Source organism: Fukomys damarensis, unplaced genomic scaffold (genome assembly GCF_012274545.1).
Source record: "Fukomys damarensis isolate Sample0158 unplaced genomic scaffold, DMR_v1.0_HiC HiC_scaffold_9, whole genome shotgun sequence".
Taxonomy (NCBI): Eukaryota; Metazoa; Chordata; class Mammalia; order Rodentia; family Bathyergidae; genus Fukomys; species Fukomys damarensis.
This window is the reverse complement of record NW_022900921.1, coordinates 4,534,889-4,558,825: the sequence shown is the minus strand read 5'-3', so window position 1 is coordinate 4,558,825 and position 23,937 is coordinate 4,534,889. Positions and strand designations below refer to the sequence as shown.

General features: G+C 42.9%; 1 protein-coding gene across 1 annotated transcript in view; it reads left to right on the top strand.

Annotated features, from left to right (window-relative positions):
- Fstl4 (follistatin like 4) overlaps positions 1-23,937 on the top strand; it is a 525,946-nt gene that overhangs the window by 132,056 nt on the left and 369,953 nt on the right. The window contains exons 9-11 of the mRNA XM_019209874.2: positions 3,959-4,042; positions 20,052-20,219; positions 22,666-22,843. The gene's annotated coding sequence lies outside the window, so the exon portion shown is untranslated. The remainder of the gene's footprint in view (positions 1-3,958; positions 4,043-20,051; positions 20,220-22,665; positions 22,844-23,937) is intronic.

Here is a 23,937-nt window from a genome sequence, read left to right as displayed (position 1 = left end):
TTTCAGCACATTTTTGAGTTTCTTGGGACCCTCTTAAAACACTTTGCTCACTTGTTTAGGTGACCTCTGACTCCAGTGTGCTCCTCTGGGCAGCTGTTTCTATAGCCTGCTGATGCCAGAGTATCCAGGCCTCCCCAGGGATTAATACGTCATCCAAAAGGGGCACAGATATCCCTAGGTCCAGCCACTCTGTAGCTGTTAGCACTTTCGCATTAGCAGCACAACTCTGGCTGTTTGGTCCCTTGGCCTTTTTCTTTTGGAACACAGCTTGTGCGAATCTCTTGGGCTCATAACCCAGTTAACTCCTCTAGCTTGATGAGCTTGGTGGAGACCGAGCCGAGTGTGTCTGGCAATGGAGGAAGAAAGTGCTCTTCTTGTCACACTCCCGTCCACAGGCATGCTGCCATTAGGTGAAATAAACCTGGAGTTTGACTTACAACCCTTCCCTGACAGACAGGGTTGTAGGAGACAGGCTGATTTCCTGGCACCCAACGCTCTAGTCTGATCACCCTGGCCTTCTCTGACCCCGGAGCTCTGTCTTCCCCAAAGGATGGAGGATCTCCCTGAGGTCTCCCAGGTTCTGACACTGACTGCGGGCAGCGAGCCCAGCTAGGAGCCTCAGGGTACAGTGAGCTGTGCACCAGGGCTGGGGTGCTGAAATCACCTTTGAGGGCCCATCATGGTTCTAGCACCTGCTCGTTCTCACTAGGTGTCCCTTGGCCAGTCACTGGTTTACCTACCACAAATCTATGAATGAGAAGTGTGATCGAGTGTGACAGGTGAGTACCGGTTCCTCATTTAACCAGATGTGCTGCTTTGTCACAGAAGGCACCCTTGCTCATTCATTGGACAAATGTTTATCGAAAGAGATTAAAAAAAAGAAAACTGTACCCCTGTGCAGTTTGCACAATTCTAGTAGGAAAAATGACAAATAAGGACGGGGATTTAGCTCAGTGGTTCTGGCACCTTCTTCGCAAGCGCAAGGGCCCAAGTTCAAAAAAACAAAAGCAAATGACAGATAATAAACAAGTACAGTGCAAAGTGGTGAGATGAAGATAAAGAAGGAAGATGCAGCACAGCAGGGAGGGGCCCTGTTGCAGGAAGTAGGCAGTGTGATGTTGGAGCAGAAACTTGAAGCAAGAGTGCTTTCCAGGGATCTGGAGCAGAGTGTTCAGGGCAGAGGAGCTGCCAGTCCAGGGGCCCGAAGTGGAAGGCGGGCCGATGTGTGTGAGGCCGGAGCGGAGTAGGTCAGGGAGAGGAGGCCAAAAGGGGCATCCTAGAGGCCATCTGAGGCCTGTGTTTTGATGCTGGTAGGGACAGAGGGGAGACCCTGGGGAAGTTAGAGCATCACAGACATTATCCCCTTGGTGTTTCTTTTTCCCTCACTGAGTTTATTGGTACATTTTAGGTGTACAGTACAGTTGCATTCATTATTGGGATCTTGTACCTTTACATGACAGGTCTTGGTTCTCATTTTTTCCCCATATCCCTGCCCTCCCTTCAACCCCCCCATTTACAAACACTTTATTTCCATTTTTTCATTTTCTCACATATTTTTCCCTTACAACCTTTCTCCTACCCTCCCCACTTTCCCTACACCTTTAGCCCTTTTCTTCCTATTTCACATTGTCAATTATATTTCACATTGTCTTTAGGATCTTATGCACTATTATAGTTTTTCACACCAGAGAAACTATTTGGTATTTACACATGTGTGACTTATTTATTCCACTTAAAAGTATATCCTCAACATGTATCCATTTTTCTGTGAATGAATCTAATTTCTCATTCTTTATGGCTGAGTAGTATTCCATTTTATAGAAAAACCACATCTTCTTTATCCAGTTTCCAACTGATGGGCAAATGGGCTGTTTACAAGTTTTAGCTATTACAAACTGTGCCGCTATAAACATAGGTGCGCATATATCACTGTGGTGTGATTCTTTTAATTCTTTTGGAAAGATGCCCAGCAGAGGGATGGCTAGGTCAAATGGAACCTCTATCCCAGCTAAAGGATCACTCTGGCTGTGATGTTAAAATTAGAATGTAGGAGGGCAGAATCAAGGAGAAGACCACTGCAAAAATCTAGGTAAGCAGTGGTGGTAGCTTGGACTGGGATGGACTGGGAAGTGCTAACAACTAATCACATTCTAGACATTTTAAATAGAGCTGAGCGGGTGAGTTGAAATGGAATGTAAAGAAAGAACAGAATTAAAGGTAATAGCAAGGCTTTTACACCCTAGAAACCAGGACTGCAGTCCTGCCCCTTTGTTGAGATGGAGAAAGTTGGGGAGCAGCGGCTTTGTAGAAGAGGAGGAATCAGGTTTGGAGTGTGCAGGGTTTGAGACCCCTACTGGACGACCAAGCAAGTGTTTGTTATGTAAATGAGCAGTTGGTTAGGCGAGCCTGGAACTCAGGAGCGGATGTAGAAACTTGGGAACCTTCAGCCTTGTGATAGTGTTTGTAGCCAGGAGACTGGAATAGATTCAGATATCAGAGAAAGAATGATCCTTTAAAAATGCATCCATAGCAACGTTTTCAGCAAGCACAGGATAATATTAAGAAATCTTTTTCAGAATGAGAACAACGTAATTTGTGTTTGGTTTCTATAGCATCATGTTTTGATGCTGAGGAAAGTGAGGGAAGTTGTCACTGTTAAGAAAGAAAGATTTACTATAGCATTGGATTCAAACTGTGGTCCCCACTTGCACTGTTTTGAGGAAGGGCAGCCCATGAGGCCCTGTTACAGGGGACACCGCTTGCATGCATATGAGAAAGAGGAGAACGTGGGTGACAGCTCTTCCAGGCCCTCGAAATGGCCATTCTAAAAAGCAGCTAACAGTTGAGAAAACGCTGTTAACATTTTATATATCTTTTAACCCCGGATATGTATTTCTGAGATTTGCATATAATTAGAATACCTACAGGTGCTGGGGTGTGTGTGGGGGGGATACAGCCTTTTTCCAAGACATACAAATCCAGTGCTGGAGGCTTTCCAGGGAATAGGGAATAATAAAATGGGAGAAACATATCAAAGTTCAATTTCTTTTTTGGTTCACCAATATTTTCACGGCTTCCAAATAGACTTTTTAAAGTGGCTATGGGGTAGTCATTCTGTATTTTCCATCAATTTACTAATTAAAACAGGATTTGGAAAAGAGAAAAGTGCTTTGCTCACTGAGATGATTCTTTACCTTGGCGAGACTATGGGATGGATTCCAGAATAGTACAGTGTAATGTCTGAGCAGCTCGGCAGAGTTTCAAGCACACAAGATTCTGCCGAGTCTTGGAAGCTATGCCTTGGGTGATTATCTTTTTTTAATCAATGAGTGATGAGATAGAGGTACTCCCATCCCTGACTGTTCTAGGAGACTTTAGCCAGTATGAAACCATGCAGTCAGCGTCAAAACACAGCACACCCGAGCTCCCAGTCCTGAGTGGCACAGGTGAGGACGCTCCCAGGGCTGCAGCACCCCAACCTGAGGGCTTTGGCTCTCCGGCACCGGTAGGTAGAGGCGGGGCCGCGCTCACTCTGCGTCTCTGCTGGGGATGTAGAAGAGGGGGCGGAGACAGACTTCTCAGTCACCACATACAGCCCTGTTTGGGGCCCAGGATGCCTAACCCCTGCCTTTGCTCTCAGAAGAGGTTTTCCGGGCTATGGAACCAACTTGTTCTTCAGCCACAAGTGAAGGCGACACACACACCGGAGCAAACCTGGAGCCCAGTGGCCATCAGTGCAGCAGAATGAAGCTCGGGGTGGAATCTGGGTGCTCAGAAAGCCATTCTCAGAGCACAGACGGGGCAGAGGCAGCATATGCCCGTGCTTCTTTGACCTTCTTATATCCAGTATCTGGCCGGAGAACTGTGGTAAAGACAGTGGGGTTACTTTTGAGGTCCTGGCATTTACAAGTGGCTGAGGGTCTTTTTTTTTTTTTCCTCCTTTCTCCTTTTGTCACAGGATAGAAGAGGACTGGATCTGTTTCTGAGTCACCATGGAATGTGGCCTAACCAAAACTCAGTGAAACCCAAAGCTTTTGTTGAGGTAAGCCAGTAAGAATGAAGGATTTAGTTGTTATTGCAACATTGTAGAACCTACCCTTACTAATATAGTTCCTTTTTCAAAGCCACTTGCAGGGCTTAGTCATTGGTCTGGGGTCTTAGTCCTTGGCGTTGCTTGGGTCCAAGGAGACGTATAAGCCTGAAAAGGAGCTTCAGGCTGCTTTGTTGGGGCCATTACAACCCAATGAGCTGATGATGATTTCCCAGTGGTGGTAACTGGGTGGGTGCTGGAGTCAGCTCCTCAGCTCTTCTAGGAGGTGTATGGATATACGGATATGATTGTATTTTCTGTAATTTGTATGAAATCAAACTGATCTCGTGTCCTAATCAGGAAGTCACGATCTTCCATGGAAGGAGCAATATCCCATATAAAATTGTGTGTATTGGGTCATCTTTCATGTACCCTTGAAGTGATTCATGACTCTCTAAGCTAATAAAACACCTTGCTGAAATAAAATGATCCATCCAAGCAAATAAAAACCCTGACAGAGTTACTGTATGGCATTTTCTAGGGAGCTATAACTATGATAGCTAGTTCATTGAGAGCTAAGTAGAAAACCCAAACACTGGCAAAGCTGCAGAGGAGAAATGAATCACCACCGGGGGAAGACCGTGCCAGGAAGCACACCGGGGTCATAAAGTATATGGGCTCTCTGTGAGAGGACTTCGAACCGGCAGGCGGGCTGGCTCTCACCACGGAGCGGCAGAGCCGCCATCTCCCTGGCCCCAGACGTTCTCAGGGCTTCTTCCTGACCCACCTTGTGCCAGGCGTCACAGGCGGCCTGCGGGTCTGTTGGGAAGGTGAGGTTTCTCCGGAACAGGGGATGAGCTTGGGAAATTGTGAGGGGTGTAAAAGTGGGGCGGCAGCTCAGGGCTCTAGGCCCACATCAGAGCTCCCACTCCTTGTGTCCCTCTCGTGGCTGTTGTCCTCTTGGGGTGTGATGGCCTTTCCGAGGTCCCCTTGTAGTGTCCCTAGCACGTGGCCATTGGATCTGTGTCGCTCTCTCCCGTGTCTAGGAACTCATGACTTACCAAAGAAGGCCTGTTGGATAGTTCCTTGTGTCGGTTTGATTTCAGCCACAGACAGAACCGCTGCCCTCGGGGGCCAGCACCTGTGAGTCTGCTTTACCTCTCCTTTGCCGGCTCTGGGCCTCTCTTCGCTTCCCTCTGGCCACATCCCCATGCGTGTGCATGGCGCCCCGAACTTTCGCTCGGAAGCGTGGCATGGCTACCAGGCCTCTCCCCTCCTGCTGGCCTTTCTACCCTGCTGCAGGTGCCCAAGGCCCAGGTGTGGGGTCCCTGCCGGTTACGTTTACCCTGCCTGCCACGCTGGCGGGGTGTGACTCCAGCCAAGCTCAGGTGGCAGGGCCTCTGGGCTTAAAAATCTCCTTACTCAGACTTCTGTGTAGTACAGTGGAGACACAGGAACAAGACCCCCCTTCACACTCACTGCTCTACCGTTCAGCTGTGGAGAAATGTGGGCCATGGTGCCTCAGCTGTGTGCTGCAGGAACACACTTCCGCGGGGCGTCACCAAAAGATGTAGGGTGCGTGTCTACGCCTCTGTTCTCTGAAACAGATTAGTTAGCTCGTGGCAGTCCTTCCGTCCTCGAAAACTTATTGGTGATCAACGGCTCATTGATACCTTTTGTAAAAATTTATTTTTAACTAGTTTTGGATTTACAGAAAGTTACGGTTTATTTCATGACACTCCCCCCAACCAGATTGTCAAAGCCAGGAAATTACTGATATGACCAGACTTGTAACTCAGTTACAGGCCTTATGTGGATTTCCCTAGTTTTGTTTTTGGTACTGAGGATCAAACTCAGGACCTTGTGCTTGTGAGGCAGGTGTAGCGCTGCTGAACCAAGTTCCTGGCCCTTCCCTAGTTTTTATATGTGTCCTTGTACATATGCATATTTGTATTCCTATGAAAAAATGTTTTGGGATTGCTGGGGATCGAACCTGGGGTCTCACACATGCTAGACAAGTATGGTTCCCCTGACCCACATCCCCAGCACAGTTCTGTGAAATTTAGTCCTCAGTGCAGACTCAAGTAACCATCGCCACTGTCAGAATACAGGCCATGTTCGTGGATCCTCATAGGACACCCTGATGATCATGTCGTTCCCCAACTCTGACCCTGGCCAACCTCTGACCTGCTCTGTGTCTCTATCGTTTTATCACTTTAAGAATGCACAGTTCGACTCAGCATAATGCCCACAGATATCCTCTACTTCTGTACACCCCGGATCCTGAATTATAGGGTGGATTATGCTAACCCTGAACAATACATCAAGGCCTCTCGGCGCATATAGTTAAGAGGGCTGTTGGTTTCCAGGTAGAAGAGTGACTGTGCCCGCAGCGCCAGCACATGGAGTGAGCCGAGGCTGTTCTCCAGCCCTGTGCAGGTCCTCTGGGCCCTGACGCTGCGGTAGGGCACAGCTGAGATGCCGATTTCCCCACCTGACTATCCCTGTGACTTCAAACGCCAGCAGTTTCCATAGCCTGAAGATTTTGGCATTGTCAAAAGGCAGGAACAAAAATCAAGAGTAATTAAACTCATCAACCTATAAGATTTTTTTCAGGGGGCCATTTTAGTGGGGGCGACGGCGTCCCCTCCCCAACTCCCTTTGTGGTGTGGGCCTTCAGATGTGTCTGTTCCATGGTTGTCTGATTTAGAAAAAACTTGTACAAGTCAGAGCTCATTCCACCTTCAGTAATCTCAGAAGTGATTGGTCACAGAGGGGAAATGTCTACTGTCATTTGGAAACTATTACTGTCATCGTTGAGCATTTCAGTTGTAGATGGGAAAGTAAAATAGGTAAAAATTGAGGATTTGATGGAAAAAAGGTTGCTCCTATTTCAGAAATATAAATGATTATTTACTTGCTTATGTATTTGTAGAACTATCACTGTACAAGGAATTTGAGCTTTTAAAAATCCTTTTTAGAAATCTAGAAAGTTGAATAGAATGAAAATTTTCTAAAACCATCTTCAAGAGATAAAACTATTGGTTATAGATTAGCTAATTTGTTGCAGAGTTTACGTAAAATAAAAGTGTTGATGTTATTCACAGATATATTCAGACATATGTATGGATGGATTCTGGCAATATAATTTTTAAAAAATTCAACAAATATTTATCAGATGCCTGTTTTGGGCAGATGTCTTTCTGATAGGCATTCAAGAAATATCTGTTGGATAAATAATGAGTGAATAAATGGATGAACAAGTGAACAAGAACAAGTTAATAAAAATATGACCAGATGTTTTGGATACTTAAATGAAACAAAAATTAGGGTAACAGATGTCCATAAAGAATATGTTGTAATCTTATTAACGACAAAGTTATCCTTATGAAGATTTACATGTTGCTCAAACTAGTTCTACAAATAATTATTACATACTCTAGACGGGGTACTTACAGTGAAAACCACTTTTTTTTGGTCATGTTGTGGCTGACTGTAGACCATGTCTACCCAAAATATACTTCTAACCGGAGAGGACTGCGACATTACCTCTTTCCTCAGTATCACCAGGTCAGCCTGTAATATAGTAATACCAAGCCAATCTGATCCAAATGCTAATGCTAATTCTAACTTGAATATTGAGCAGCTCCTCTTTGGAGCCCCGATTAAGTACCAGGCTCTGTACCATTTAATCTTCACAGGGACCTAATGAGCTATTGCTGTTCCTTTCCAAAGTAGGAGACTGAAACCCGAGAACTTCAGTGGTTTTCCCAAAGTCACAGCACCAGTGAGTAGTGAAGTCAGAGCCCATGGTCTGCCCAGTGTCCATTGTGATGTTCTCCTCATTAAGAGTCGGTGTGGATGGGTTTGATGCTTGCTTTACCGGAATTATGACAGCTTCTTCGATACAGTATTGACTACTTTTATCCCTTCCAAGATGTCCTTCCTCAGTTTGTCTATTAGTGAGTATGATGATGCAGAAGATAACACTGAGGCCCAGGACAGAGAGACAGAGAGGGTGTAGGCCTGAGGAACCGAGTGGTCACTCCCCTTGACACTGATCAGCAGTGAGCCACTGACACAGGCTGGGGAGATGGAAGAGGTGGGGACCTTGTGAGTCCTGGGCAGCGCCCTGAGAGAACCTGGCTGGCTCTGTGCTGCGTTCAGGCACCGTGGCCTTGACCACGTCTGCAGTATTTTGCCCATAGCCCGCTGGATGCCCATGGCCAGCCGAGTGACAGCAGGGAGGCCGGCCTGTGTGGCAGAAGGAGTAGTGTCCTTCGGTCTCAGCACCACGTGGGAAGGCGTTCTGGGTTCCTGCAGAGCAGAGTAGGTCCTCCCTGCTGGGTGTTCCCAAGTTGTCCTGCATGTCCCCTCCTCTGTGACAACTGTTTTTTCAACTGCTCATCGTCTGTGAGCTCTAGGCAGGCAGAATCTACTTGTTCATTACTTGGTCTCCAGGCCTTCAGAAGAGGGCCTAGAACGGTGACTGCTCAGTTGAAAATCATTCAATAGTTTGGAATGTTTTCCCAATCAGGAGCAGAAAAATAAATGTCTTAGAGACATTATGTAAAGGAAACTAATGAGGCCCAGGGCCTTCTCACTCTGAGTTTGGAGCTGTCGTGTCTGCAGAACTCCTTGCTTTCATTAGCTCAGACCTAACTACGTCAGCTTCTTTCTCTGTCAGTTTTCAGTTCTTTGCTGACCTTTTGCTTCTTCCTTTATTTTCTCCCTTTCACCTGTCTTTTCTGTCCCTTTGGTTTGAGTTTGTATATTTCTCTGAGATTTTTTTTTTAATGAAGGAAAATATATGTATCCATAAGTTAAGCAATCCCTAGCGCAAAATGTACCATTCTAAATAGCTTAGGAACAACTCCTAGGAGAAGACAAATAAAATGTTTTACTTGCAAATCAGCAAGAGAAAATCCTGTCTAGCTTTTTAAATAAAAGAAGGAATGAAAAGGAGGGCATGAAAAATAGAAAACATAAAAATGCAAAATTACATTTACAACTATAAATTGGAATTATAATAATTATAAATAGTATAAACTCATTAATAAGGCCATCAAGAATTTGTAATTGAACTAAAATGATAAAAAGCAAGCAATATATTATTTATAAGATACATATTAGAAAAAAAGGCTGCAGAAAGAATAGGGAAAGATTTACCAATAATAAGAGAGAATAGGAATTTTAATATCATATAAATAGTAATTCAAGGCATAAAGTATTAGAAGAAAATGGCGCTGTTACATATTGGCAAAACAAATGATATATTAAAAATATATAAAAATCATGAACATGTAGGCCCCTGACAATGTAACATCAAAAGCATAAAGCAGCTGACAGAGGTAGGATGAGAGATTTTATTTTAAAATTGTATTTGAAGACTTTGATGCACCAAAAACTAGGATACAAAAAATACATAGCAAAGATATAGAAGATTATACTGTGTAATGTATCCAGCTCTATCCCAAGAAACAAAATATTTTATTTTTACATATACATTGGAAAAACAAAAACAAATGTGCTAGACACTCTAATCTTAGTTTGTTTTGCATTGCTATGCTAGGATGCTACAGGCTGGGCAACTTATCACAAAGGGAGATTTGCTTGGTTCACAGTAGTGCTGGCTTAGAAGCCCAAGAACATGGTGCTAGCATGGTGCCTGAGAATAGGGCAGAGGGTACGGCATGGTGCACGAGAAACACAGAATAATCAGTCCTTGTCCTTTTGTGAGCTCGATCCTCTGATAACTGACCCACTCCCAAGGCAATGTCCATACTCCATTCCTGATGAGGTAAATTTATAGCTTAAAGTAAATAAATTTTCCAGAAATTAAGAATGCAAACAAGATAGTGTAGCTTCCAAATCACAGAGTTCAAAAAAGAAGCACAGTAATCCTAAATAACCAAGAAGAAAGGACGTAAATAAGAGTAAAGTCAGAAAAAATGAAGACAACAAAAACAATAGGAAATAAAATATGGAATATTTTAATAATTGAAAGTGTTCTTTAGAAAAACTAATAAATAAGCCTTTGGTAAGACTCGTAGAAGAGGAAGGAATACAGATGAACAATATATACTTACTGAATGTGAGTAAAAACATGAAACAAGATGAACTACATAAAGATCTGGAAAAATAAAAATAGCCAATAGCGGCCAACACATTATTTAGTAGAACTGTAATTCTTTACGAATGTGAAAGAATCACTGTCACCCTTTCTAAGGAAGTCCTAGCTCTAGATAGTTTTATAGCTATGTTCAGTAATACAGTACCATCAAGGAATAAATAATCCCAACCTTAAACATTGCTAGGTAAAGACAGAAGTCCACGAAAAACTGTTCACATAATTTTACCTGGCTAGTTTTGCATACTTGCATCCTTTTCTGTCAAGAAAAAAAATATGTAGGTCCATTTCATTGTGAACATAAATGTGAAAAAAAATCCCAAATATGAAGTTACCAAGTCAAATTTAAGTCTGTCCTTTAAAACGCATGCAAGCAAATTGTGTTTATCCAAGAAATTCAAGCAAGTTCAAGTATTAGAAAATCTATCACTGTGACTCAGTTCATTCATGGGATAAAGAAGAAAGTATGATTATTTTAGGAGATGCAAGTGAAACCTTTAGTAAAGTTCAGCATCCACTCATTATTTTCAAAAAATACTCTCAGAAATCTAGAGTGAAAGGGAAATTTGCACTCTTGACAAAGGCTATGTACTAAAAGTTTGTTTTTTAAGATCCTATCTCATAGCAGTATTTATGAAGGGGGAATTTGAAGCAGCTCAAGTGCCTTCCTTAGGAGAATGGACAAGAAAATGTGGTCTACATCTCTGTTTATTTTTTACAAAGTACTTAGCAGTTGGTAAAAATAAAGTAGATACACAGATAGTACTAGAAGTAGAACCTTGGCACAGTGTTGAGTGAAGAATGGGATTTATAACATTTGGAATTATAATGACACACGTAAGACAATGCTACATGTTTTTCAAGGATATGTGGTAGCTTCAATTAGTGCATTAGACATGGTGCCTATGGGCAAAGCGGAACCGATGAGGAAACAGTACCAGGAGAAGCAACAGCCAAACCAGTGAAGACTTCTGCACGGTCCAGTGAAGATTGTGTGTACTGAATTGAGCAATATTATTCACTCCGCTCCACACATCTGAGGACCAAAATAAAACGCACATTCCCTGTCCATGTCATGTAATGTGTTTGCAGGCAGTAACTATGGTAACCAGTATCTCCTAGGGCTAATTTTTCTCCTGGTCATCTCAGCTCAGAGTTACTGATCTTGCTACACCCCAGGTATCCTCTGTGTTTCTGAGTCTACCACTCCTTTCAGACAGTGAGAGGGCTCCACACCACATGCCAGCCTTTCCTGTGAGTCTCGGAGATCTTACAAAGGAAGGTGGAGGTGGTTACAGCACATTTTACCCAAACCCTCCTTTGACCTGTAGAACTGACCTCTCCTTTGATCTCCAGAACTCTAGGTCCCTGTACTCAAGAATGCACTAACTAATAGGTATCTCAAACTTATTTAACAACTCATTAAATCCAGATCTGTGGATTTCCCTCCGTACTGCTTTGAACTCTCATGCCTTTAATCTTCTCCAGATCAATAAATACTCTCCTGTTTCACTTATACCCCACAACTATTCCATTATTAATTATCACCCAGTGTGAATTTAAGCTGTATCCTGAATTTAACCACAACTAAAATGCTACCATAGTATGAACCAACACATCTGTCGCTTGGACTAATGTCACCATCTCCTAAATACTCTTCCTTCTCATGCCTTGCAGTCTGTTCTCCCTCCGGCAACCAGAATGATCATTTCAAGATATACATCAAAGTCAGGTTACTGATGCAGAACTCTCCATGGCATCCCTATCATACTTGGAATAAAATGCCAATTCCCTAAGCAGATCCATACGTCCCTATATAGCCTGGCCTCCCTGGCAGCAGACTGTAGCACACTGCATTGATCATTCTGCTAGCCAGAGCCTTCTCTTTGCTCAAACCTAGGTTCTTCCTGCCTGTGTACTTTACATATGGTGTGTCTTCAGCTTGGGCTGCTCTAGCAGATGCTGTTGGTGCCTTGATTGTATCATATGCTCTTGATTGGTGCCAGAGAATGAGTGCTCCCTGGCTGTGGCCATCAGCTAATGAGATATGGGATTGGAGTGTGAATACCCCAACTCCCTCATCACTTTGTGTGGGAAGACTTACAGGCAGGTCTTTTACACTGTGTCTGAGTTCTGTGCAGGGCATCCAGGTCCATTTGTTCACAATAGTAACTTGCCAGGTAACAAAACTTTTGTTGGCTTTCTTCCATTCCCTTTCTCATCTTTCTATGTAAGGGGAAAAGCAGAAAGGCAGGCCTGCAGCTCCTGCTGCTGCTGCTTGCTGCTCCGCTGTCTCCTGCCTACTTGCCATAGACTGTTTCTTCTCCACAGTGCCCCTCTGCCATGTCACTCTGCCTTGGAGCCAGCCAATTATGTACAGAAACAAACTATGAGCCAAAATAAGCCTTTCCTCCTTTAACTGTGAGTGTCAGGTATTTTGTTTCAGCAACAAGAAACTAAGACATTTCAGGAAGTTTGATGGATGTTCACTAAGACAATTCATGCACAGAACCCTGTGTCATGCCCAGTGCATAGAGTTAGTAGATAATGGCTGTTATTATTATTAAAAACCCCATATCAACTTTTGCTCTTGGGGAAAGAATTTGGAAAGGGAAACTGGTTTGCATAAATCTGCTCTTCTCATGAGAGATAAAGCTGAAGCTCTTAGGAATTGCTTCAAAAGCACATTTGGTGAAAATTAATAAACGTTAGGTCCCTGGGAATCTCTTATCCATTTAGCACAAGGACAGAAGCTAATGAAGAAAGGTTGAGTGAACAAATGAATGAATGAGTAAAGAAAGGAATAGTGAACCCCTGGCCATGGCCTGTCAGCCCTGGTCTTTCTCTGATTCCATGCTGAAAATGTTAGAATTGCGTTTTCAATGCAGTCTGGTGCAGTATCTCATTAGCTAGCATGTGTGTGCATGTGAGTGCGTGTGTCTGTGTGTATTTATTGAGATTAACATGGGAATAAATCACAGATGTTTAATCTCCTTGGTCCCTGACAGGCCAGTTAAGCAGGAGTTATCAAAGACATAATTTAACTTGCATTTCTTTTTCAGCTTCCATCAATCTAGGCATGGACAGTGGTGGACTGCAAAGTGCTTCATGAATTAATAAAGAGACATCAGCTTATCTGGCCTTTACTGCTGCATTGACTTCATTTTAGGATTTGCCCACAATAAACAGCAAGGAACTCATTTCCTGCCCAAGATGTGGAACAGTTAATCCTCAGCAGGGGAAAGAAGATTCTAGGCAGGGCCCTGTTTTGGAGCAGGGAGGGGCACATTCATTAGGTAGAGATTTCCAGAGCCAGAGTACAAATGGGATGCCTCCCTGGGCCTGGCTCACAGCCTTTGGGATTCTGTGGAGGCCTCCAGCTTGCCGAGGTGGCTTGCAGTGTGTCCCTTCAGAAAGTTCACCTCTGAGAAGATGAGACCTTGAGGACAAAAAAACTGTGTACTAACAGGTCTGTGAGTCAGGATGATACCATGCTTGAACTGGAGAGCAGGGAGAGGTTTAAGATTCCTTCCCCTCCTTCTGAGTTTGCCCTTTATAAGGAGCTTGATCTGTATCACTACTAAAAATCCACATAGTGCCATCAGCCTATGACCTGACTCAACATGTGTGTGCTCTGTGGTATGTTAATGGGGGTCCGCAGGTATGTGTCTTATTCTGTCTAAATCCTAAGACATCATTTGGCTGAGACTTACAGGGAATGTACTCTTCTTTCTGGTATAGAAATCTGCTCCTGGCATAAACATAGGACCTCAGAGTGTGGATAATTTTACCATAAAAATGAAACCCCTAAAAGACAGAACGTTGGCACGATACCCATTGTCACCATAAATGTGGGTATTTCTCCTAATTGATTATATCTGTGTCACACTGTGTTTACTTAGTATCTCTATGTCTTGATTAAAATACTGTCTGGATAGCAGTATTCATCAGAATAAATATGGCTCTTGTTTCTAATTATAAAATGTCAACACTAAAGAATATACATTCTTCTCAAGCTCACATAGATCATTGATAAGATGATTCTGGGTATAAAACATACCTTAACAAATTTAAAATATAAATAATACTATGTCTGCTGTCTGATCATAGTAGAATTAAACTAGAATTTTTTAGAAGATAGAGAATCCATCAGTACTTGAATATTGAACAATATACATCTAAATAACCCATTGATTAAATAAGAAGATTCAAGAGAAATTTTAAAATATTTGGAACTGAATAAAAATTAAAACATAATTTATTACTGAAAGTGGTACATAGAAAATTTGTACACCATATTCATGTAACTAGAAGGAAGAAAGATTTAAAATTAGTGATCTAAACTTCTACCTTAGGAAACTAGAAAGATAAGAACATTAAATTCAAAGTACTGAGAAAAGAGAAATAAAAAAATACAGCAAGACTTGAAAACAGGAAATCAGTAGAGAAAATCAACAAATGAAAAGTTGGTTCTTTCAAAATATCAATAAAATTGTTAAGCCTCTAGCCAGGCTAAAAAAGAAAGACATACATTATTAATATCATAAATGAAAGTGGTGCTATCATTACAGATTCTGTGACAGTCAAAGAATAATTAGGAATATTATGAATAACTCTGTTCCCACAAATTTGAAAACTTAGATAAAGTGATCTGATTCCTTGAAAAACACAGTCTGACAAAACTCACAGAAGAAATAAACAGTCTGGATAGACATATTTATTAAAGAAACTGAATCAATAATTAATAACTTGCCAAAATAGAAAGTACCAATCCCAGATGTGTCCACTGGTGAATTTTACAAAACATTTAAGGAATAGATTGTACTAATTCTTCAAAATCTCTTTGCAAAGATGGACAGAGAGGAAATACTTACTGACACATCCTATGAGACCTGCACTACCCTAGTACTAAAACCAGGCAAAAATATTACAAGAAAAATAAACTACAAACCAGTATCTGTCATGAACATAGATACAGAAATCATCAACTAAATATTAGCAAATCAAGTCCAATGAGATATAAAAGGAATTATTTACTATAATCACATGGGATTTGTCCCAGGTATACAAGACTGGTTCAACATTTAAAAATCAGTTAATGAAATCCATCACATCAACAGGCTAAATAAGAAAAATCACAAGACCATATCAACAGATATAGAAAAATATTTGATAAAACAATCAAACACTGGTGAGTAACAACTCTTAGTAAATTAGGAACAGAGGCAGATTTCCTCAACATGGTAAAGACTACAAGAAACATACAGCTAACATCATACTTAGTTTTGAGAAACTTGAAGCTTTGCTGCTAAGATAATAAACAAGGCAAGTATATCTCCTCTCATTACTGCTTTTCAGCATTGTACTGAGAGTCCTGGCTAATGCAATAAGACAAGAAAATGAAATAAAAGGCAAGCACATTTGGAAGAAAGAAATGGAAATGTCTTTGTGCTCAGATGTCATAATTTTCTATGGAGGCAATCCTAAAGAACCAGCAAAAAATTCTTGGAACTAATAAGTGATTATAGCAAGGTTGCAAAAATGAGGTTAAGGTACAAATGTCAATTGCTTTTCTGTATGTTAGCAGTGGGCATTTGGAATTCAAGATGTCAGTTCCTCCCAATTTGATGTATAGAAGTTATATTGTGGATACCAACAAGCTGATTCTAAAGTTTTTTATAAAGAGGCAAAAGACTCAGGATAGCCAGCACAATATTGAGGATGAGAACAAAGAGAATGGACACCGCCTGATTTTTAAGACTTTATATAAAGATACTGCAATCAGGCAAAATAATGGAGAAAAAATACTCTTTATAATCAATCATTATGGCTTGTGTATAATGTGCCCCCAAAACCTCATTTGGTTACAGGTGGAGCTTTTTCAGAGGTGGCTGAATCTAGAGTATGTGATGCTGGGATTAAGGGTGAGTGATTACTAAATCAGTATGCTAATTGGTTTGTCAGTGCCCTAGTCCCGGTAGCCTGGATACAATAGAAGAGACGGAAAGAGGCTTGTTTTCTCTCATGTTGCTTTTGCTACCTTGTGGGCTTCATGAACTGTTTCTCCTTTGCAATGCCCCTCTACCAAGCTACCCTGCCTTTGAGCCAGCTGATTATGGACTGAAATCTCTACACACTGTGAGCTGAACTTTTTCCCTGATAACTTTGGATGTCGGGTATTTTGTCTCAGTAATGAGAAAAGTAGCTAAGACATAAATGATGCTAAAATTGGATATCCACATAGAAAGAAATCTACACCTTTCACAAAAATTAAATTACAGACCTAAATGTAAAATGCAAAATTATAAAAGTCCTAGAAGAGTGGGAAATATAGAACTTGGGTTAGGTGATAAGTTTGTAGGCATAACACCAAAGACACAACACATGAGAAAATAATTGATAGAATGGATTTCATTAAAATATATATCTCCTGCCCTGCAAGCAGTGCTGTCTAGGGAATGAAAAGACGAGTCAGACTAAGAGATATCATTTACAAAAGACCCATCTTACAATGAACCGTATATTAAAAATATACAGAAAGTGTTCAAACTCAATAATAAAATGCACACCCTAATTAAAAAATAAGCCAAAGACATTCTCAGACATATTACCATAGAAGATATATATATAACAAATAAGCCAATTGAAAAGATGCTCCACATCATATGCCATCAAGGAAAAACAAATTAAAACAATGACGTACTACTACACGCTTATTAAAACGGTCAAAACCAGTTCACTGACAATATAAAATGCTGGTGAGGATGTGAAATAACAGGAACTCTCACTCATTGCTTGGTGTGAGCATAAATTGATACAACCACTTTGGAAAACCATTTGGCATTCTATTACAAAATTAAACATTCTTTTTATCCCCCAGCTGAACATACTCTTAACTGTATGATCCCGCCATCACACTCCTGGGTATTTTCTCAGCAGAATTAAAAACATATTCACCCCCAAGAACGAGCACATGTATATTTATAGCAGCTTTCTTCATAGTTGACAAAGCTTGGAAAAGCAATCAAGATGTCTGTCATTTGGTAGGTGATGGATAAACTGTGGTACATCTGGACAAGGGAATATTATTCAGTGCTAAAGAGAAATGAAGCTTTGGAAAGACATGGAGGAAATTTAAATGCGTATTACTCAGTCAAAAAAGCCAATCTGAGAAGGCTGCTTACTGTCTAATTCCAACTGTATGACCAAACAGAAGTACAGAGACAGTAAAAGGATCAGTGGTTGTCAGAGATTGAAGGAGGGATGAAGAAGCACCATGGAGCATTTTAAGGGCAGGGAAACGACTGTGCAGTGCTGTGATTGTGGATGTACGTTTTGTTCAGCCCTGCAGGGTAGACATCCCCAAGAGCGAACCCTAGTGTAAACCATAGACTTGAGGGTGATGAAGAGGTGTCGCCCAACGTTCACAGACTGTACAAGTCCCACCGCTCGGGCAGAAGATGCTGATAGTAGGGGAAGTCAGGCGTGTGAGGCAGCTGGAGGTCTACTGCAAATCTGTGCTGTGTGTTCAGCTTTGCTGCAAACCTAAAGATGTCTTTTTTGAAAAAGTCGGCACTGATTCGCTTTCTCTGGCCTAGAGTGTCTGCATCCAGTACTCTTAGAGGCCAGGAAGACTGGCCGGCTAATGAGCGTTCCGAGACTCAGGAGCAGCCACGTTAACCTTCTTCCCAGGCTCAGAACTGTGCGAGGAGCACCGCAGGAGGGTGATAAATGCCTCCTTGATGGAGCCATCTGTGACCCCTCTTACTGAGGGTCAGGCCTGGGGGAACCCAGAGAGATGGTTTACTGTGGAAGAGGTTAGGCCTGGCGGCCTAGTCAGAGCCCCTTGTCCGGTTGCTGTGCCTGGGATTGTTCTGCAGTAAACCACACAGCTATGCAGCGCCACCCCCTTGGGGTATGAACTGAGCAAGAGTATTCGCTCTGCCACTGTTTAGCCCCACATACTTCCAATTCTTATTTCTGCTTTTTAATTTCTATTTGTCACCCCCTTTGTTCTCCTGCTTTTAGTTGCTCCTCCCTGGCGTGTGCTGCCTCTACAGTTATTTCTGTTCCTTTCACAGTTGCTGCTGCTAGTCTCTTGTGAGTGGAAAAGTGAGATCATCAGGAATGCTAGGATAGGCATGGCCTTCGGTATAGCAGTGAAATAACCCCCTGAGGACCAGAGAGACTGGAGTGAGTGGCTTTCTGGCTTTCTGATGAGAAATGGACGTAAGCCCTCCGCAGTGGCTTGAGACCGTGTGCCTTTTCGCGTTCTTGGTTCCCAGCTGTGTTTTGTGTTTGTGTGCTGTGGCCTAGAGAGGAATACAGAAATCACCTGTGGATTTAAGAGGGGATTCTTCAGACATTTTTCTCTAGAAGTGCTGTCATCTAGGATTCTCGGAACCACACCCCGGGGGTATCTGGCAGCCTGTACAGGATCCGCCGTCCGGGCCTTCATGCTCCCGGAAAGGCAGCTGAGTAGTTGAGGTTCCAGCTGTGTCCAACCTGTGGCCCACCTCTTTTCCCCTCTTTTAAAAAAAATGTTACAATGAAAAACTTTTCAAGAAAGTTTAGTTAGCTATATTATATATTTTATATGTACCCCAAGAACATTTCTTTTGACTTAAAAGAGGCTACTTTCTCATGTTAGTTTTATTTTTGTTGTTGTTTTTTCTTTTGTTTGTTTTGGAGGGGAGAGTAGTAGTCAGTTTGTGAAACCGAATTCACTGAGGTGACATTGAAATAAAACAGAAATCATTTTAGTGGACTTCTTGATGTGGAGTCAAATATATGGTGAACATTTAGATTTTACAAATTATACAGGAAGAGTTACATTACCAGTTATCTCACTGAGAATACTCCTCCTTGGTTTGGACCTGGGTATCCTGTTGTTGCCACTTTCCGAAGCAGTTCTGGGAGTCCTCTTTTGTAAGTGTCTTTAGGAAGTGTGATAAAAAATCTAAAAATGCTGTGCATGTTGCTGCTGCCTGCCACCCAGTGAAAAGGTGGGCTTGTGAAAACACTTCGGCTCTTCGGACTGACAGCAACAGGTACAGGTTTGGAATCTCTTCAGGACATTGAGGCAGCCGCAAGAGTCTAACTTAAGACAGGAAAGAGAGCTTCCACAATTGCTTGAGGAAGCAGCAAAAACAGTGTGATAACTGTGTTCAAAGCAAAGGGAGGATTTGGAGGGAGATCAATGGCAATATGTCTTTTGCTGTATTAAAAATGTTGAAAAACTACCCTTCGCTGTACTTTCTGATCACACCTCTAAGTGGTGGCTTGTTCAGGGCTTCAGAAAGAAACCGTTGCTTTTCTCACATCTTTTCACAGAGGCTCCAGTATGGTCAAGACAGAGCCAACAGGCTGGGGTGTAGACATTAAGTTAGGTGCCAGTCAGCAGGACCCCCAGTGGACCGTGAACCCCTCTTCATGCAGCCTGGGGGATGGGACAGATCTCTCCTACAGAAGACCCGACTTCTTCTGTCTGTTTTTCCTCTGCTTTGTTGCATGTTGTGTGGCACAACAGATGAACTAAATCCAGGTGAACGGTGGTCCCTAAAACAACAGCAATGACAGAACTTTCCTTGTCTCTGAAGACTCTGACAATGTAAAATTAGTGAGGGGACCCTCTTTATGTTTGGCCCACTTCCTTCTCATCTTGATGAATGGCCCTGCATTCACCCAGCTCTTCGATTCCAACATCTTGGTTTCACCCTTAACTCGCGTCTTTCTTTCATACTTTATACCCATCAATTCTTGACAGTTCTAGCTCCAAAGTGTGCCGTTCACCCCGGTCCTCTCTCCCGCTGAGGAGTCACCCTAATCCACCTTCCTTGCTTACCTAGCAGAGTGACACAGTCTAATAAATGGTTGCCCTGTTCTCTTTAGATCCCTCTCGACCCCCAGGATGTTTCCCACAGTTAACAGAGGAGTTGACATAAAACCTTGAATTGTCCCAGAGCCGGAGGAAGATGGGAGATACCCAGCAAAGCAGGTTCCCTTCAGTGCCCGGGGCAAGGAATCAGAGAGGCAGAAGAGGCTGTCACTTGGTCTCAAGTAAGTGAACAGTAAGCAAGAAATTCAGAGCTTTCTTTCTTCTCCCTTGCTCCCGTTGCCAGCCCATCATGGAGGAGGTAGGGCCATAGCTGAGGCTTCCCTGCAGAATCACTTCCCTGCAGCCTTTCCGGTGCTCCTGCCACTCTGGGAGCCCAGCCACAGAGCCTCATTTACAGAGTTGTGGAAACCAGAGCTGAGCCAACAGCCTTGGAGAGAGAGAGAGAGCGAGACAGAGAGAGAGAGAGAGAGAGAGAGAGAGAGAGAGAGAGAGAGAGCAGGGGCTAAAGACCACTGAGACATTAACCGACCAGGGAGAGGGATCTCAGCAAGAACTTTTGATTCCCTGGTGAGTTTCATGGTTCAGGCTCTGCCCTTGCCACGGGGTTAAAAACAAAAAGAAAACAAACTTTTTACTCACAAGCCAGAACGAAGAGAAGGATGAGTAGCAGAATGGTCTTTCTCAGCACAGCTGCAAACTTGAACTCTAGTGACCAGGAGGACTGCTCCAGCTGAAAGCACAGGTTACACGTCTGCCCTGGACACCCAGGCATCCACGCGCAGTGAACCTTCTTTTGTCCTAGCAAAGCACATCCCTGTGCCCCGGCAAGTGTCCACTTCACAAAGCCAAATACCTTTAGCCCCTTTCCACCATCATTTTATTTTGATAACCATTTGAATTTAGGAGACTTTTAAAAAACTTACTAGGAGAATAAAGAAATGCTACAAAGTATAAGTTGCCTTCCTGAAAAGCACTAAAAATAAGAACAGTTTGATTCTGCGTGGAGAACTCTTCGCATGGAGTTTCATCCCGCCCCGAGTTGCCACAAGCTTTTTGTCTGCCTCCTGGAGAGAGTCAGACTCGTGTCACTCTGTACTGTCTGATACTGGTGAGCTCTGTGGCTTCTGTTCCCTTTGGGCAAGGCTCTCTCAAAATGCAGCAGGACAACCCATTAAACTTGTGTACACCACATCGTACAGCCAGGCAGTCCTGCTAAGACAGGACACAGTTCCCGCGTCTGTTGGCAGCTCCGTGGGGGCAGAATCGGTATGGGGTGGCACCTACCCGCTTGTCCTTGGGTGTTCACTGTGAAGAACTGCAGAGGATCCCTGTGCTGTGATACTGTGTGCCACTCTGCATATTAGGATCAAGACGTAGGTCCCATAGGGAGGCATAACAGGCACCACACTACATACAGTGGACCCTCGAGTTACGACCAGCCTGACATATGAACTACTTGGATTATAACTGGAATTTTAGTTTTAACTTACGGTCAGAGTCTACAGGTATGACCCAAATGCTGGCCACTTGTGCTTCCAGATGATCTCAGAGACAGATTTAACCCTTAAAAGAGTTCTGGAAGGAACATGGCAGCATCCTCTCCTGTGTGGGGCTAAGTGGAAATCCTGGGCCAGTGTCTCTCTGAGGACGGGGAGGTCTGCCTGTGCACAGGAGAGAGACTGAAGGCTGTGAAGAGGAGCCTGAGCCTTCAGGTGACCAACTTGAGTTACGACCAGCCCTCAGGAATAAATTGAGTTCATAAGTCAAGGGTCCACTGTTTCAGGTCTTGAAAAGCTCTTCCAAAGCCGTTGCACCTTTTCTTCATAATGTCTGTATATTCCTAAGGTTTCTGGTGATTACAACAGCATGTTACACTTGTTCATTACAAAATTTCAAACAATTCAAGACTGTGTGAAATAAAGAAAATTCCTTTACCATCTCCACCCAGAGCGTTAACACCTTTTTAGAGTTTTCAGGGTATGTACTCAGAGTTTTCAGTGCCTATCTACAGTACAACAGACATCTATGCTTGAAAGCTGTGTTCAAACCTATACACAATCTCCTACATCCTTATTTTACTGTAGGTTATGTGGGCAGGCTTGCACTTTCACCCATAATGTATCTCTGAAAAGATGTTCAAGAGTTAAATATGCAAAAGTGAATAATAGATGTACACTTTCTAAGGTGATTACAATCTCAGCTAAATCATTCTGGTGTTTCATTTGTATGCATGCATTTTGTTTTTTTTTTACTTTGCCGCCAAACACAAAGTCCGCCAGTTTATGTCCCGTGAGCAACATCTCAAGGCTAAAAAGGCTTTCCCCGTGGGGTACCCCAGTGATCTCGTCGTTCTAGTTTTATTAAGCATAGGAGACCTTGTGTTCTTGCTGTAAATATCAACATTTTCTCACTATCCATTTTTATGTACAAGGGCGCAAATGCGATAAAGTATTTGTGCGCAACTGTACAAACTTGTCTGGCTGCAAGGACAGCAGTGGCCACGCCCCTTCAACTGGGTTTGGGGCCACCAGGCCCCGCAAGATTTGAGCCTACATTCTTACTCAGCTCTCTAGAGCTCAACCTGGTGTTCGAATCGTGGCTTAGAGGGTCTGCAGTAGAGAAGTGCGGACTTTTCAAAACTAAAAGTGATGAGTTTCACCGTTACAGATCATGGATCTTCCCCGGCATCGGAAGCAGACTCGGCTCACTACAAAGAGAAGGTGCTCACTAAAAGGAGCCCAGGCAGTGCCAAGTGTCAGAGCGCCAGGCAACAAGGTCCGGAGCGTGGCTTGCACAGTGGCCGAACCTCCACTGCCCAGCAGACCTGATGCTGCTGTCGCCACCCGTGAGTCCTGAATGCTGCCTGTGGCTCGGGTGGGAGCTGCTAACCCTGACGCCGAGGCTGTGTCAGGGCCCCTGTCTGCGGTGTAGGAGGAGGCTGTCTTGAGCGCTGTGTCCTCCAGAAAAATGACCGTCCCAGACCGCTTCGCCTCTTCTTGGAAGTCTTGTGCATTGCGTCTCACTGCAAAGGGGTCTGCGGTTTTCTTTGACCTCGTGAAGAGGGTGACCATGACAACTAATTCCTCAGAGCTTCCAAGAGTCCAGAAAAAAAGATGAAAGCCTTCTACAAATACGAATAGTAGAGTCTTTACATTTGCCGTAGGGGTGAGGATGAAGCTCAGCCTCGCAGCGCCTGCCTGGCCTGGGCTCCTGACTTCAATCCATGATACAAAAAAAAAAAAAAAAAAAAAAAAAGAACAAAATGCTGTCCTCCTCCCCAGCCAAAAGGCAGGGAACATTTGCTGCACACCCTCCTAGCCCTCCTAGCCTTCTCTTCACTGCTGAAAAGCAAAACTGTTCCTCCACAGACAAAACAAATAAGCCCATTCAGGCTTATCTCCCACCATAATATTTAGCAAATCCCTAACACACTCAAAGAGTTTACTTCATTTTTTGCTTTAGAACCATACCATAAAGACATAGTTATGTATATATGTAGATGTACATATATATATATATATATATATATATACAAACATTCTAATATATATATATACAAACATTCTAATATATATATATGCACATTAACTTATTTTTATAGTGTTTTTGGAAGTGGAAATGCTGTTCGCAGGATATTAAAATCTTACGTTTTAATAAATAGTGCAAGGTTTCTCCTTAAAAGCTTGCCGAAATGCCTCTCAGCCAAGAAAGATCACGTTTAAGGGAGTTGTTACATTTAGAAAATTTTAATGATATGCACATACATACCAAAAGAGTGGATAACGCGTGCATGTTTCTATGCGATGGCTTTCTTGACCAGAATGTCTGCTGAGCTCAGTGACAGGAAGTTAACTTTATTAGTAATTCATGGATCTATACATGGATTTTCTCGGCTGTCGGTGTGGGCACTATGGTGGCTGAGTCTTTGTGATACATTTT